The sequence below is a fragment of the Pan paniscus genome, chromosome 1 (genome assembly GCF_029289425.2).
Source record: "Pan paniscus chromosome 1, NHGRI_mPanPan1-v2.0_pri, whole genome shotgun sequence".
NCBI lineage: Eukaryota > Metazoa > Chordata > Mammalia > Primates > Hominidae > Pan > Pan paniscus.
The window spans coordinates 62374044-62388179 of record NC_073249.2 but is presented as its reverse complement, the minus strand read 5'-3'; positions in this window follow the sequence as shown (position 1 = coordinate 62388179).

The window sequence follows — 14136 nt, the reverse complement described above, 5'->3', positions numbered from 1 at the left end:
GAGCAAATATATTCAGAATTTGACGAAAGAAGTCAAACTAACTTGACTAGTTCCTCAAGTTACAATTGAATTATATTTAATATGTAACAAGAGTCTTTAGTTGAGAAATTTACTGTACCATAAATAAGGAAGTAATTCCTAGATATTATAATTAATATCTAAGAATATCTAAGTTAGTAAATATAATATCTAAGCTATATTACAAATTTCTACAAAAGGTGTTCTTTTATATTAGTAAACATGACAATCAAATCGGCTATGCAAGTACCTACCAGATTATGTATTCTTTCTATTCCTGTCCCAATGTTTATGTATTGTCACTTGTTGTCCTAGCTTATTTTAAACCCTTCCGTTTCTATTAATTCATTCTTACGTCTCCTTTACCAAGTCTGGAAAACCTCTTCTAACTTTCTGCCTACACACAAACATACTTCTCTCCTTATTGGTGAAATGCAACACTTATTCATACTTTTTTTTCCAAAATAATCCTGTTGTATAAATTTCAAGGATAATAATAATAATGATATATAAACTAGTAATATTATTATAATCAAGTGTATTTTGTTTTATTTCAATTCCCATACTAGCCCCAAATTCGAGAAACAGGGCATCATTTTATCTTCATGAGTTTAAGACTTTTTGAAGTTAGTAAATTTGTAAGGTTATATTTAGAATGATAGAGAGTAAGTATCCATTGATTAAACTTCTATTTGCTCTTGTTTCTACCCTTTGATAACGGTGAGGGAGATTTTCTATAACTATAAAAAAGTATTGATTGTAGACAGACGAGACACAGAGGAAAAAACAGAAAATAAAAAATATTCCAAAGAACAATATGGGCAAAATTGCTTATGAATATGTGACAAACATTCACCTTAAAAAATTTTAAATTTCTGGATAAATTATAATCATAATATTTTTAAATATACATCTATTTATATTCAAAATATAGAAAGGAAATCTGTGGGTGCCCCCCCGACAAAAAAAAGAAAAAGAAAAAAGATACTTAATATATACAGTAAGCACTGAACCTGTAAATGGCCTAGGGCGTTGTACAAATACCAAGCTTTAAAATCCATGTGGAGAATAGAAGACAAAGCCTTGGGGCTAAATGAGGCAGACAGTCGGAAATGAGATCACACACACACACACACACACACACACACACACACACACGAGTCAAGACTCAAAGAAATACAGTATCAGTGAAAGAGTTAGAAGAACCATCCTATAGTAGCAAAAGTAGCAATAAGGAGAATTGCATGTCAAATAAGGAGAATTCTGTCAGCTTTTATGTCAGCTATGTGTAGAAATTGGAAATAGGTATCCTTCCCAATATAATTTGCAACCAATTTGGGGAATTTCAAACAGAAACATTAAGAAAAGCCTGGAGTCAAATTAATGGTGCATAGTGGACCAGAGCCCAAAGGAAAAGCTTGTAGGAATCATTTTCTGGGAGACCATACTTTCTCTCAGGTCATTCATGATCTCCACTGTTTAGAATCAGCCAAATATGAACTCATAATCTAAACAAACTTTATGATAAAAATAAAAATAATAATAAAAGCGAATGGGGAAAACAGTGTGCAGCTAAGAACTCAGGAAGTCAGAGGTGGTTGCCACTCTACTAAGTATTTTCTAGCCCAACTCCGAGCTGCAACTCTCCTGAAGCTACCGGACCAAATGATTTTTACTAGAATAGACAATAGCTAGGTTGTTTCAAACCTTGGCAAGGACCAGACTGAACTTGGATTAAAAAAACAAACCAGCCAAAACAAACAAAAAACTAACCTGATGCAATGGACTGAATGTTTGTGTCCTCCTAAAACTCGTGTGTTGAAATTCTAAACCCCAATATGATGTTATGAGGTGCAGCCTTGGGGAGGTAATTAGATCATGAAGGTGGAGTCCTCATTATCCTAGAGAGAGTGGTATTAGCCTCCTTCTGCCAGGATACGATGAGAAGACTGCAGTCTGCAACCTGGGAAAGGGCCCTTACCAGAACTAGACCATGTTGGCACTCTGATCCTAGACTTCTAGCTTCTAGAACTTTGAGAAATACATTTTCATTGTTTATAAGCCACACAGTCCATGATGCTTTGTTATATTAGCCCAAACTCGCTAAGACACCTGGATGTCCAGTTGTTTTCCAATGGCTGGTCTATCCATAGCTATAGATGCCTGGCCTCTTTTGCTCAACTCTGGCAACTCTGAAAGCTAGTCCTACCATCAGCTCTCCCACTGGGGTTGCCACCTTACCGTGACTGGATTGCAGTCTAACTTTTCCCTCTAGACAATCCTGCTTTTTTTCTTTCTGCTTCCTCATTTTGCCCCCCAAAAAATGTTGATCCTGAGAGCATTGTCAAATAAACTTCCTGCATGCTACTCTTCTTGGAGTCATTTCACCAAGGAACTCGATCTGGAATACCCACACTTTGCACAATTGAATTATCTGACTTATTAAAATTGTTATAGTACATTTGGCTATTTCACAAAAATGCTGGTTCTCTTCAAATAACTTACTCATGTAAAGCATTTTCAAATATAATTCCAATAGAAACTTCTCATAGAAATTGAGAAAATAATTTAAAAAAATTATCTTGGGGACCAAAGGATGAAATTTACTAATTAAAAAGAAGAAAAAAGGGACATGTGTGAAAATGGCCATGTAACATCACCCAGATGTCAGCAAATTCACCAAAAAAATATACATGGAAACTGGATATGACGAAGAAGACATTTAAGATAGTGTGGAAAGAATAATTATTCAACCAGTGGTCTTAGTACAACTGGTTTTCCACATGGGAAAAAAAAAAGTAAACCCTCCTTACATCTTACAAAAACAAAATAAAGATTAATTAACCATAAATGTGAAAAACAAAACTTTAAAACTCCCAGGAAAATGCAGGAAGCTATGTTATGATTTTAGGTGGGGAAGAACTTTTACATTGCAAAAAATACAAATTATAGGAAAAATTCTCCAAGATAAATATTAGAAAATTCAATGCATAAAAGCAATAGCAACAAAAGCAAAAATTGACAAATGGTATCAAATAAAACTAAAGAGTTTCTGCACCGTGAAAGAAGCTATCGCCAGAGTGAACAGACAACCTACAGAATGGGAGAAAATATTTGCAATCTATCCATCTGACAAGGTGTGATATCCTGAGTCTACAATGAACTTAAACAAATTTACAGGAATAAAACAAACAATCCCACTAAAAAGGTGGGCAAAGAACATGAACAGATACTTCTCAAAAGAAGGCATTCATGCGGCCAACATGGCACATGTTTACCTATGTAACAAACCTGCACGTCCTGCACATGTACCCCAGAACTTAAAATAAAAGTTGATAAAAAAAAAATAGAAAATGTATCTTCATTAAAATATAACATGCCCAATGCAATGTGGTATTCTGGGTTGAATTCTAAAACAGAGAAAGGATATTAGGGGGAAAATTGGTGAAATAAAAACAAAGCCCAAATTTTAATTTATAGTAGTATAACAATGTTGGTTTATAAATTGTGGTAAGTGTACCATATGTATGTAAGATGTTCACAATAGCAGAAACTGGATGAGGGGTATATGGGAACTCTGTACAATCTTTGAAACTTCTAAGTAATTCTAAAATTATCCCACAGTACAATTTTAGTTTTTAAAATGATAGTAAAAAGCAAAAGCAATATGAAAACTGGTATAAAATATTCTATAATATATATCAAAAATTATTTTGTGTCCAGAATATATACTTTTGCAACTCAATATTTTTTAAAAATAAAACCCAGTGAAAAAATTAACTACAGCTTCACAATAGATGAATCTTAATAACATGCTACAACTACATAATATTGAGCAAAACCCAAGTTGCAAAAGGTGTAAATGCGACTATAGATATAACATTTTAAAATATGTAAAATAATTTGCTTAGATATATACTCATGTAATAAAATAATAAATAAATAAACTGATAAGCTCAGATTTTATAAAAAGGGAGTATACATAAAGGACTTTAAATACTTTATTTCCTAAACTGGATAGTATATGCAAAATATACTTGTTTGTACAACTTATATATTGCATGAGAAACATTAAGAAACACATTTTTAAACATTTGAAAATCATATAAAAAGAATACATGTGTATAAAATTAGATTCTTTCTTAGAAAAGTTTGGACACAAATATAGTTGACTGATCTTTCTTTTTATTTATCTATTTATTATTGAGATGCAGTCTTGCTTTTTGCCCAGGCTCGTCTTGAACTCCTGTGCTCAACAATTTTCCTGTCTCTGACAAAGGTGCAGAGGCAACGAAATGGTCATTTTTCAACAAATGATGCTGGACCAATTGGACATCTACATCTGCAAAAAATGAATCTAAACATAGACCTTACACCTTTTATAAAAATTAACTCAAAATGAATCATAGACCTAAATGCAAAATGCAAAACTGTAAAACTTGTAGGAAAAACCATAGGTATAATCTAGCTGATATTAAGTTTGATGATGAATTTCTAGATAAAACAACAAAACAATATATTAGTTGGACATTATTAAAAATAAAAATTTCTCTGCAAAAGACATTGTTAATTAAAAGGCAAGCCACAGACTTGGAGGAAATATTTGCAAAAAAATTTAGACAAAATATGTGAATAGACATTTCACCAAAAAGATATACATAAGGAAAAAAGCATGAGAAAAGATAATCAACATTGTACATCATTAAGGACTTGCAAATTAAAACAAGACATACCAATACAAACCTTCTAGAATGACCAAAATCCAAAAACCCTGAAAATACCATTTGCTGGCAAGAATATGGAGCATTAGGAAATTTCATTTATTGCCGGTAAAAATACAAATGGTACAGACACTTTGGAAGACAGTTTGACAGTTTCTTACAAAGTTAAACATACTTTTACCATAGGATCCAGTAATCACACTCCTATTTACCCAATTGAGTTTAAAACTTAGGTTCCATGAATGTTTATTGCAGCTTTATTCATGATTGTCAAAACCTGGAAGTAACAAAGATGTCCTTCAATAGATGAATAGATGAACAAATGATGGTACAGCCATATAATCAAACGTTATTCAGCTATAAAGAGTAGTAAACTATCGTCGGGGCGCAGTGGCTTACGCCTGTAATCCCAGCACTTTGGGAGGCCGAGGCGGGCAGATCACGAGGTCAGGAGATCGATACCATTCTGGCTAATATGGTAAAACCCCGTTTCTATTAAAAATACCAAAAATTAGCCGGGCGTGGTGGCGGGCGGCTGTAGTCCCAGCTACTCGGGAGGCTGAGGCGGGAGAATGGCGCGAACCTGGGAGGCGGAGCTTGCAGGGAGCCGAGATCGCACCACTGCACTCCAGCCTGGGCGACAGAGCGAGACTCCGTCTCAAAAAAGAAAAAAAAAAAAAAAAAGGAAAAAAAAAGAGAGAAGTAGTAGTAAACTATCGAGATGCAAAAAGGCATAGAGAAAGCTTAAGTGCATATTATTAAGTGAAAGAAACTAGTCTGAAAAGTCTATGTACTGTATTGTTACAAACACATAACATTTTGGAAAAGACAAAACTATAGACACAGTAAAAAGGTTACTAGGAGTTTATGAGGAGAAAAGAGGGATGAATTGTGACACACAAGAATATTTAGAATAGTGAAACTATTCTACAGGATATGGTAATGAATTGATACATGATTTATGCATTTGTCAAAACCCATAAAACAATATAACACAAAGAATGAAACTTAGTGCAAAAATTTTAATAATCACAATCTATTGATATTGGTCCATTATTTGTAGCAAATGTACCACACTAATGCAAGACATTAATAACAGGGGAAACTGTATAGGGGAATGGTGTATGACAACTTTGTGTACTATTTTCTATTGGCTCACATTTTTTTAAATCTAAAACTATTATAGTAAAAAGCCTATGAGTTTTAAAAGATGCCCTGACACTGATAACACACATAAAAGAAAAATCTAAGGATATCCCCATAATTAACTGTGAAAGCTTTTATGCTTTCTTCTAAGACTGGGAAGATTTTTCGGATGATTGCTGTCACCACTTCTACTCAACTTGTATTGAAATAAATTAAAGTCATACAGTTTAGAAAGGGAAAATAAAACTATCAATACTTAAAAGTAAAATAATTTTTTTGCAGAAAATCCTGAAGAGTCTATCAAAAATCTAATATAACTAAGAAGTTGGCTTAAGAAAGTCAAAAAATTCAAAAATTGATTGTATTTCTGTGTATGAGCAATAAACAATTAGACGATGAGGCTAATATAAAAAGTTTAATTTAAAATAACACCAAAAACATGAGATTTTTAGCCACTTTAAGTTTTCTCTGCTGAAAACTATACAACACTGATAGGAGAAATCAAAGACAACCTAAATATATCATGATCCTGGATGGCAAGAGTCAGTGTTGTTCAGACACTACTTGTCCCCAAATTGTTCTATGAATTTATCATAATTCACTGAAAATCTCAACAGTTTTTTTTCATATGAACCATCACGTTGATTCTAAAATTTATAAGGAAAATCATGGAATTTTCATTGGCCACAACAATTGTGAAAAAGTTGAAGTATGCACACTATCTGATGTCAAGACTTTCCTACAGTAATTAAGACAGCATATTCACAATAGCAAAGACATGGAATCAACCTAAATGTCCATCAATAGTAGACTGGATAAAGAATATGTGGTCCATATATACCTTGGAATACTATGCAACCATAAAAAAGAAACAAGAACATGTCCTTTGCAGAGACATGGACAGAGCTGGAGGTCATTATCCTTAGCAAACTAACACAGGAACAGAAAACCAAATACTGCATATTCTTACTTATAAGTAGGAGCTAAATAGAATACATGAGCCCATGGCAGGGAGCAACACACAACAGGGCCTACTGAAAGGTGAAGGATGGGAGGAGGAAGAGAATTAGGAAAAAATAACTAATGGGTACTAGGCACAATACCTGGGTGATGAAATAATTTATACAACAAACCCCATGACATAAGTTTACCTATGTAACAAATCTGCACATGTACCCCCGAACTTGAAATAAAAGTTATTAAAAAGTGTAATATTGGTGAAAGAATAGATACATAGGTCAATGGAACAAAGTGCAAAACAGAACTTGCATATATATAGTTCACTGATTTTTGACAAAGACTCAAAGGCAATTCAATGCTAAATGATAACCTTTTCAACAGAGTGCTGAAACAACTAGACATCCATATTTAAAAAGGAACTTCGAATCATACCTTGCAGCATATTAAAATTTAAATGGATCCTAAACCTAAATAATAAACCCAAAGCTGTAACATTTCTAGGCTATGTCATAGAAGAAAAACTTTGGTACTCTAGGTTAGAAAATGTTTTCTTAAGTAGTACAGAAAAACACAACTCATAAAAGAAAAAATGATCAATAGGAATATATCAAAATCAACAGCTGATGCTCAAATGACCATATTAAAAAATAAAACCATAAGCTACAGATTGAGAAAAATATTGTTTAAATATATATCTGATACAAGTCTGCTGAGATTTTAAAGTTTCTTAAAACTCAACCGCAATAATAATTTTTAAAACAGTAAGAAAAAATGGGCAAAAGATGGCCCATTCACCTAAGGAGATAGACATTTGGCCAATAAATAGATGAAAAGATATTAACCATCACTATTCACTAGATAAATACAAATTTTACAAAGAAAATACTACTAACACCTTTTAATATAACTACACTTTTAAAAAGTGATGGTATGAAGTGCTGATGGGATATGGTATAATTGGCAGATAGCAATTGATAAATAAATTGCAATGATTGCTCAAAAATTGATTGTATTTCTGTGTATGAGCAATAAACAATTAGATGATGAGGCTAATATAGCAGAATTACAAAACAGCACAGCCCCTTTAGAATACAGTTGCCAGTTTTTTATAATAAAATAAATTGTCATTTATCTTGAGATGCAGCAATCCTACTTCTAGATATTTACCCAAGAGAATTTAAAACATGTTCACATAAGAAGAATCTATACAATATTTGTTCTATCTTTGTTCATAATCACCAAAATCTGGAAATAACCCAAATGATTTTTCAATAGATAAATAGGTAAATAAACCATAGTACATCCTTTAAAATGGAATGCTATTCAGAAATGCAAAAGAATGAACTATTTCTGATACAAGCAAACATATGCATGGATTCCAAATGCATTATGCTAAATGAAAGAAGTCAGATTCAAATGGTTACATATTATATGATGTTTATTTATAAGACATTTTGGAAAAAGCAAAAGTGAAGGAATGGAAACAGGTTAGCAATTTTCAAGGACTTATGGGGATAGGAGACTGATGACAAAGTGTTTTGAGGCAATTTTTCGTGGTGTTGGAATTATTCTTCATTTGAATTTGATACTGTATTAGTCCATTCTCACTCTGCTAAGATACTACCCAAGATTGGGTAATTTATAAACAAAGGAAGTTGAATTGGCTCACAGTTCCACAAGGCTGCGGAAGCCTGAAGAAACTTAACAATCATGGTAGAAGGGGAAGCAGACACCTTCTTTACAAGGCAGAAGGAGAGAGTGTGTATGTGTTAAGGAGGGACTATCAAACACTTATAAAACCATCAGATCTTATGAGAACTCATTTACTGTCATGAGAACAGCATGGGGGAAACCATCCCCATGATCCAATCATCTCCCATCAGGTTCTTTCCTGGTTACTTGGGGATTAGAATTCAAGATGAGATTTGTGTGGCGACACAAAGGCAAACCATATTAGATACAGTTGATATGTATCTGTAAGAATTTTACTGTATGTATATTTATACTTCAATGAACCTGAACTTTAAAAAAGTTATCTGTTTATTTGATTAATTTTGCCTTCAGTGGTATAGATTGTCTTTATTATATTTTTCCTTTAAGAGTCTGAATTCTTCAAAGGTTTAACAATTTTTTTCTTCGGTAGAACGTATTTCATTTCTAAAGATGAAGGAAAAAAAAACTAGGCCCAGTGTGTGCTACTGTGGAGGACTTGGGAGTGAGATGGTGTCTTGCAGGCACCCCTGGTTCTCTGTTCTCCCTTAATTGTTTTCCTTTAGATTATCTCAGTCCTGAGATGTTGAGTGTAGATTTGTGGAGAAGGCTTAGGAATCATTCCACTTGTTCTGGCTGCTTTGTTTTTACAGACCAATGGGTATCCAAGAATGTGTTGGTATAATCCAGGCACTTTGATGTGGCTTCCCTTTCTCATTCGCCATGCACTTCTGTAGCTGAAATTCTATCTTTTGAGCAGGGAGAGTATACTCAAACATCCAAGGGAGAAGCACTAGTAGGTGTTTTTTTGGTTTTGTTTTTGTTTTTGTTTTTGTTTTTTTTAACTCCCTTTTCCCCTTCCCCTTCATTTTTTGGAGGAGGCAGGTTTTATATGCACTATGAGATTTTTCTTTATTATCCGTTGAATTTTACAAGTAAAATGGAGCAGGTGCCTCCCTGTTCTGAACTGTTTACCCAAGAAATAAAGGACTAAGCATAAAATGTAAAAGTTAACTCTATGAGCATATTTCTAAACCTTAAAACCAGAAATAAAAATAAAGAGAAACTGCAAAAATCCTTTCTGGGCTAACTTAATATTCTACTTTAGGTCTTATTTGTTTTACCTTTAATAAAGTGTGCTTTATATTCTCTTCAGTTCAACTTTTAAAAAATATTTTGTTTAATGGGTGTTAGTCCACTAGAATTTTAATACCTCAGCTATCTTAGGACTTTTCTCTGTTTGATTAAATATAGCATTAGTTGTTGATGAGAGGTGGCATACTGTCTTGTAATAAGGGTAAGGAGACTTAGATTGATTACATAAATGATTTCACAGTGAATTTGTTTTAACCTAAATATAACTATGCCAGAAAGTACTCTCGTAACTTGGGCTGGAATGAATATTTCATGCTCATCATTAGAGTGACATTTTTAAAACTGTATTTCTTTCAATTATTTGCAATTTTCTATGTTTCATTTAAGTTTAGTTATTAGAAATGTACATTATTTTCTGTATGATGGATTTAACAATAAATTGGGACCAAAAGCCAAGTGTCCATGTTTTCAGTTCTTCTAGAAACTAATTTACTTTTCTCAAAACTTTAATGCAACTTGCAAAAAGATGTAAGTAGAGTATTAAAATGGGGAAGAAATATTTTGGTATAGACCATTTAAAAAGGAAGCAGTAGCTCTCAATAATACTTACTGAACATAAACTCTATCCTAATAATATTGCTTAAAAGGAGTGCCAAAATGCTCATTGTGCATCTCCTATGGCTGATTCAATATAATATTGCCAGGTTTAGATAGCCTGTTTTGTCTGGAACATTGATATTTAAAATACTATTGTTCTTGACTCTTCCTTTTCTTTGTATAAAAAGGAATATACTTTTCTTGGATATTTAGATAGAAGTGATGACGCTATAGACTCCAATCTGTCCAAGATTTTTATAACAAAGTTCAGTTCTTAAGAAAAATTTGTCTAATTTAAATACATGCCATAAAATTCCCTCATTTGATTTTATCCTTTCATGTTTTAAAATAAACAGGACAGTGTACAAATCATGAATTCAAATAACCACCATGCAGGTCAAGAAAGATAAAATCAGCAGCACATTCCAGGTCACCTTCTTGTCTCTACCATCCCTTCTCATCTCTCCAAATATGACCAATAACCTTAGTTTTGTCAGTGTTTGGAATTTGTATAAATGTGATTGTACAGAATGTACCCTTTCATATCTGGTTTCTTTCAGTCAATACTATGCCTATTTTATTTATTCATGTTAATGCATGGAAAAATAGTTCATTTATTTTAACTTCTGTTTGGTATTCCGTTGTGTGATCATTCTACAATATATGTATTTTACCTATAGCTGGTGGGCTTTGTGCCACTTCCAGAATAGTAATGTTATATATAGTGCTATTATATTCATTTTTGTATGAATACAAATGGTACCTTTGTTTTGTTTTGAGTAGGAGGGGATTTACTAGATAAATGGGTTATGGGTGTTTTCAACTTTGACAGACACTAAAAGTTTCTCAAAGTAATAGTACCAAATTACCTTCTCACCAGGAATATAAGAGGTCTATTTTTTCTAGGTCTTTGGTGATAACTGCTGTTTTAGCATTTTAATTTTGTCATATTTGTTGATTTGCTGCAGTATTCCATTGTTATTACTACTTTTTTTCTGATGATTTATGTGATTGAACACCTTCTGATATGTTTATTGGCCATATGAATATCTTTCTTTTAGAGTGCTTGATCAAATTTTGTACATCTAAAGTTTTCCTATTTGTTTTATGGTTTTTTTTGGGGGTAAATGTTCTTGATACGTTCTAATTATTAACCCTTTTTCAATAACATATGCTGCAAATACGTCTCACATTATGTGGACTGTCTGTTCATTCTTTATGAGATGTCTTTTGACTGAAAGAAATTCTTAATTTATTAAGGGCCAATTTATCCATCTTCCCTCAGTCCTGTTTAATAAATCTTTATCAGCACAAAGGTAAAAAAGGTATTCTTCGATATCATCCTCTAATGCAGAGGTTGCCAAAAACTTTTTTTGTAAAGAGCCAGGTAGTAAATATTTTTGGTTTCTCAGGTCACACTATTTTGTCGCACTTACTGAAGGTTGTCATTGTAGCACAAAAGCTGCCATAAAAAATACCTAATTTAATGAGAATGTTTATGTTCCAATAAGCCCTTATTTATAGAAACTGAAATTTCAATTTCATATAATTTTCACATGTCATAAAACGAAATTCTTCTTTTGATTTTGTTTAACTATTTAAAAATGTAAAAAGTCATTCTTAGCTCACAGGCCATACAAAAGCAGGTGCTAAGCTGGTTTTGGCCTATATGGCATAGCTTGACAACACTTTAACAATATCTTAAAAGTTTTTCCTTTTTCATTTATATTTATAATCTACTTGACATGGATTTTTGTATATGACAAGTGGTAGAGAGGACAGAAGAATGTTGGAGGAGGTTTTTATACCCAGTTGTCTTAGCTACATTTACTGGCTATTTGTCTCTACTATGCCACCTTTATTCAAAATCAGTCATATATGTGTAGCAATGTTTCTGAATTCTCTACTTCGTTCTATTGTTCTACATGTCCATATTTGAAAATAAACCACATATTCTAAATTGTTAATTAAGAATCTGAACATTTAGTAGAGGTACTTCTCCCTCTTTTTTTCTTCTTCAAGATTAATTTGGCTATTCTTAGCCTTTATATTTTCAAATGCATTTTAGAAATATCTTTCTGAAAGTTTGTTATGCCATTTTGCCATTATATAGAATTTAAAGCTCCATTAGAGAACCGAGCTTGCAAACGTATGAACATAAAATACACCTCTTTTTATTTATATCCTCTTCAGTTTTACTAATTACATTTATTATTTTAGTATAGAGTCATGATACAATTTTTGGCAAGATTTATCCTTCATTATTTGGTTTTATTGATGCTTTTATAAGTGATATATTTTAAATTCATTTTAGAAATGTTTCTCATATAGGGAATACATCATATGTATTATATAATGTTGTCTTAGTCCCTTTTGTTCTGCTATAGCAGAATACCACAGACTGGGTGATTTATAATAAACAAATTTATTGGGCTTATGATTTTGGAGGTGAGGAAGTCCAGGATTGAGGGGTCACATCTGGTGAGGACCTTGCTGCATCATGACATGACAGAAGTTATCACATGACTTTTTTTTTTTTTTTTGAGACTGAGTCTTGCTCTGTTGGTGAGGCTACAGTGCAGTGGCATCATCTTGGCTCACTGCAACCTCCATCTCCCACGTTTAAGCGACTCTCCTGCCTCAGCCTCCCAAGTAGCTGGGACTACAGGCACACACTACAACACCCAGCTAATTTTTGTGTTTTTAGTAAACAGGGTTTCGCCAAACAGGGTTTTGCCATGTTGGCCAGGCTGGTCTCCAGCTCCTGGCCTCAAGTGATCCACCCACCTTGGGCTCCCAAAGTGCTAGGATTCCAGGTGTGAGCCACCACGACTGGCCTCATCACATAGCTTTTATTAAAAAAACCCATTCCCACGATAGCAACCCCATTCTTGAGATAATGGCATTAATTTATTCATGAAGGCAGAGCCTTCCTGACCTCTTAGAGGTCCCACCTCTCAACACTGTCACATTAAAATATTATGTTTTCAACACCTCACCTTTGAAGAACACATTGAAACCATAGCAGATGCACATGTTTGTGTGTGTGTGTATGTGTATGTGTGTGTGTTCACAGATACTCTTCATCTTACAGTAGGGATACATCGAGATAAACCAGATTTGTCTGGACACAGCCCATTGAAGCATATAAAAAGATTATCACTTAAATACTATCATAAAGTCAAAAACTGCTAAGTCAAAGCATTGTAAGTCTGGGATTGTGATGGTTAACACTGAGTGTCAACTTGATTGGATTGAAGGATGCAAAGTATTGATCATGGGTATGTATGTGAGGGTGTTGCCAAAGAAGTGGGCTGGGGAAGGCAGACCCACCCTTAATCTGGTGGGCACCATCTAATCAGCTGCCAGTGAATATAAAGCAGGCAGAAAAATGTGAAAAGGTGATGCTGGCCTAGCCCCCAGCCTACATCTTTCTCCAGTGCTGGATGCTTCCTGCCCTTGAACATCGGATTCCAAGTTCTTCAGTTTTGAGACTTGGACTGGCTCTCTTTGCTCCTTAAGCTTGCAGACAGCCTATTGTGGGACTTTGTAATCATGTAAATTAATACTTAATAAACTCCCCTTTTTATATATGTGTGTGTGTGTGTGTGTGTGTGTGTAAAAGATATTCTTTGAGATATATATATTATTACTAATTAGTTCTGTCCCTCTAGAGAACCCTGACTAATACAAGGATTATCTGTGTATATGTCAGTAGTTTATTTTAGATTTGTTTACATGCACAGTCATGTCATCTCCAAATAATGACTATTTAGTTTATTTATTTCTAACCCTTGACTATTTTTAATTTTCTTATTTTATTACACTGACTAGAATCTCAGCTACAATGCTGCATTAAAAGCATGATAATAGACATCTTTTACCTAAT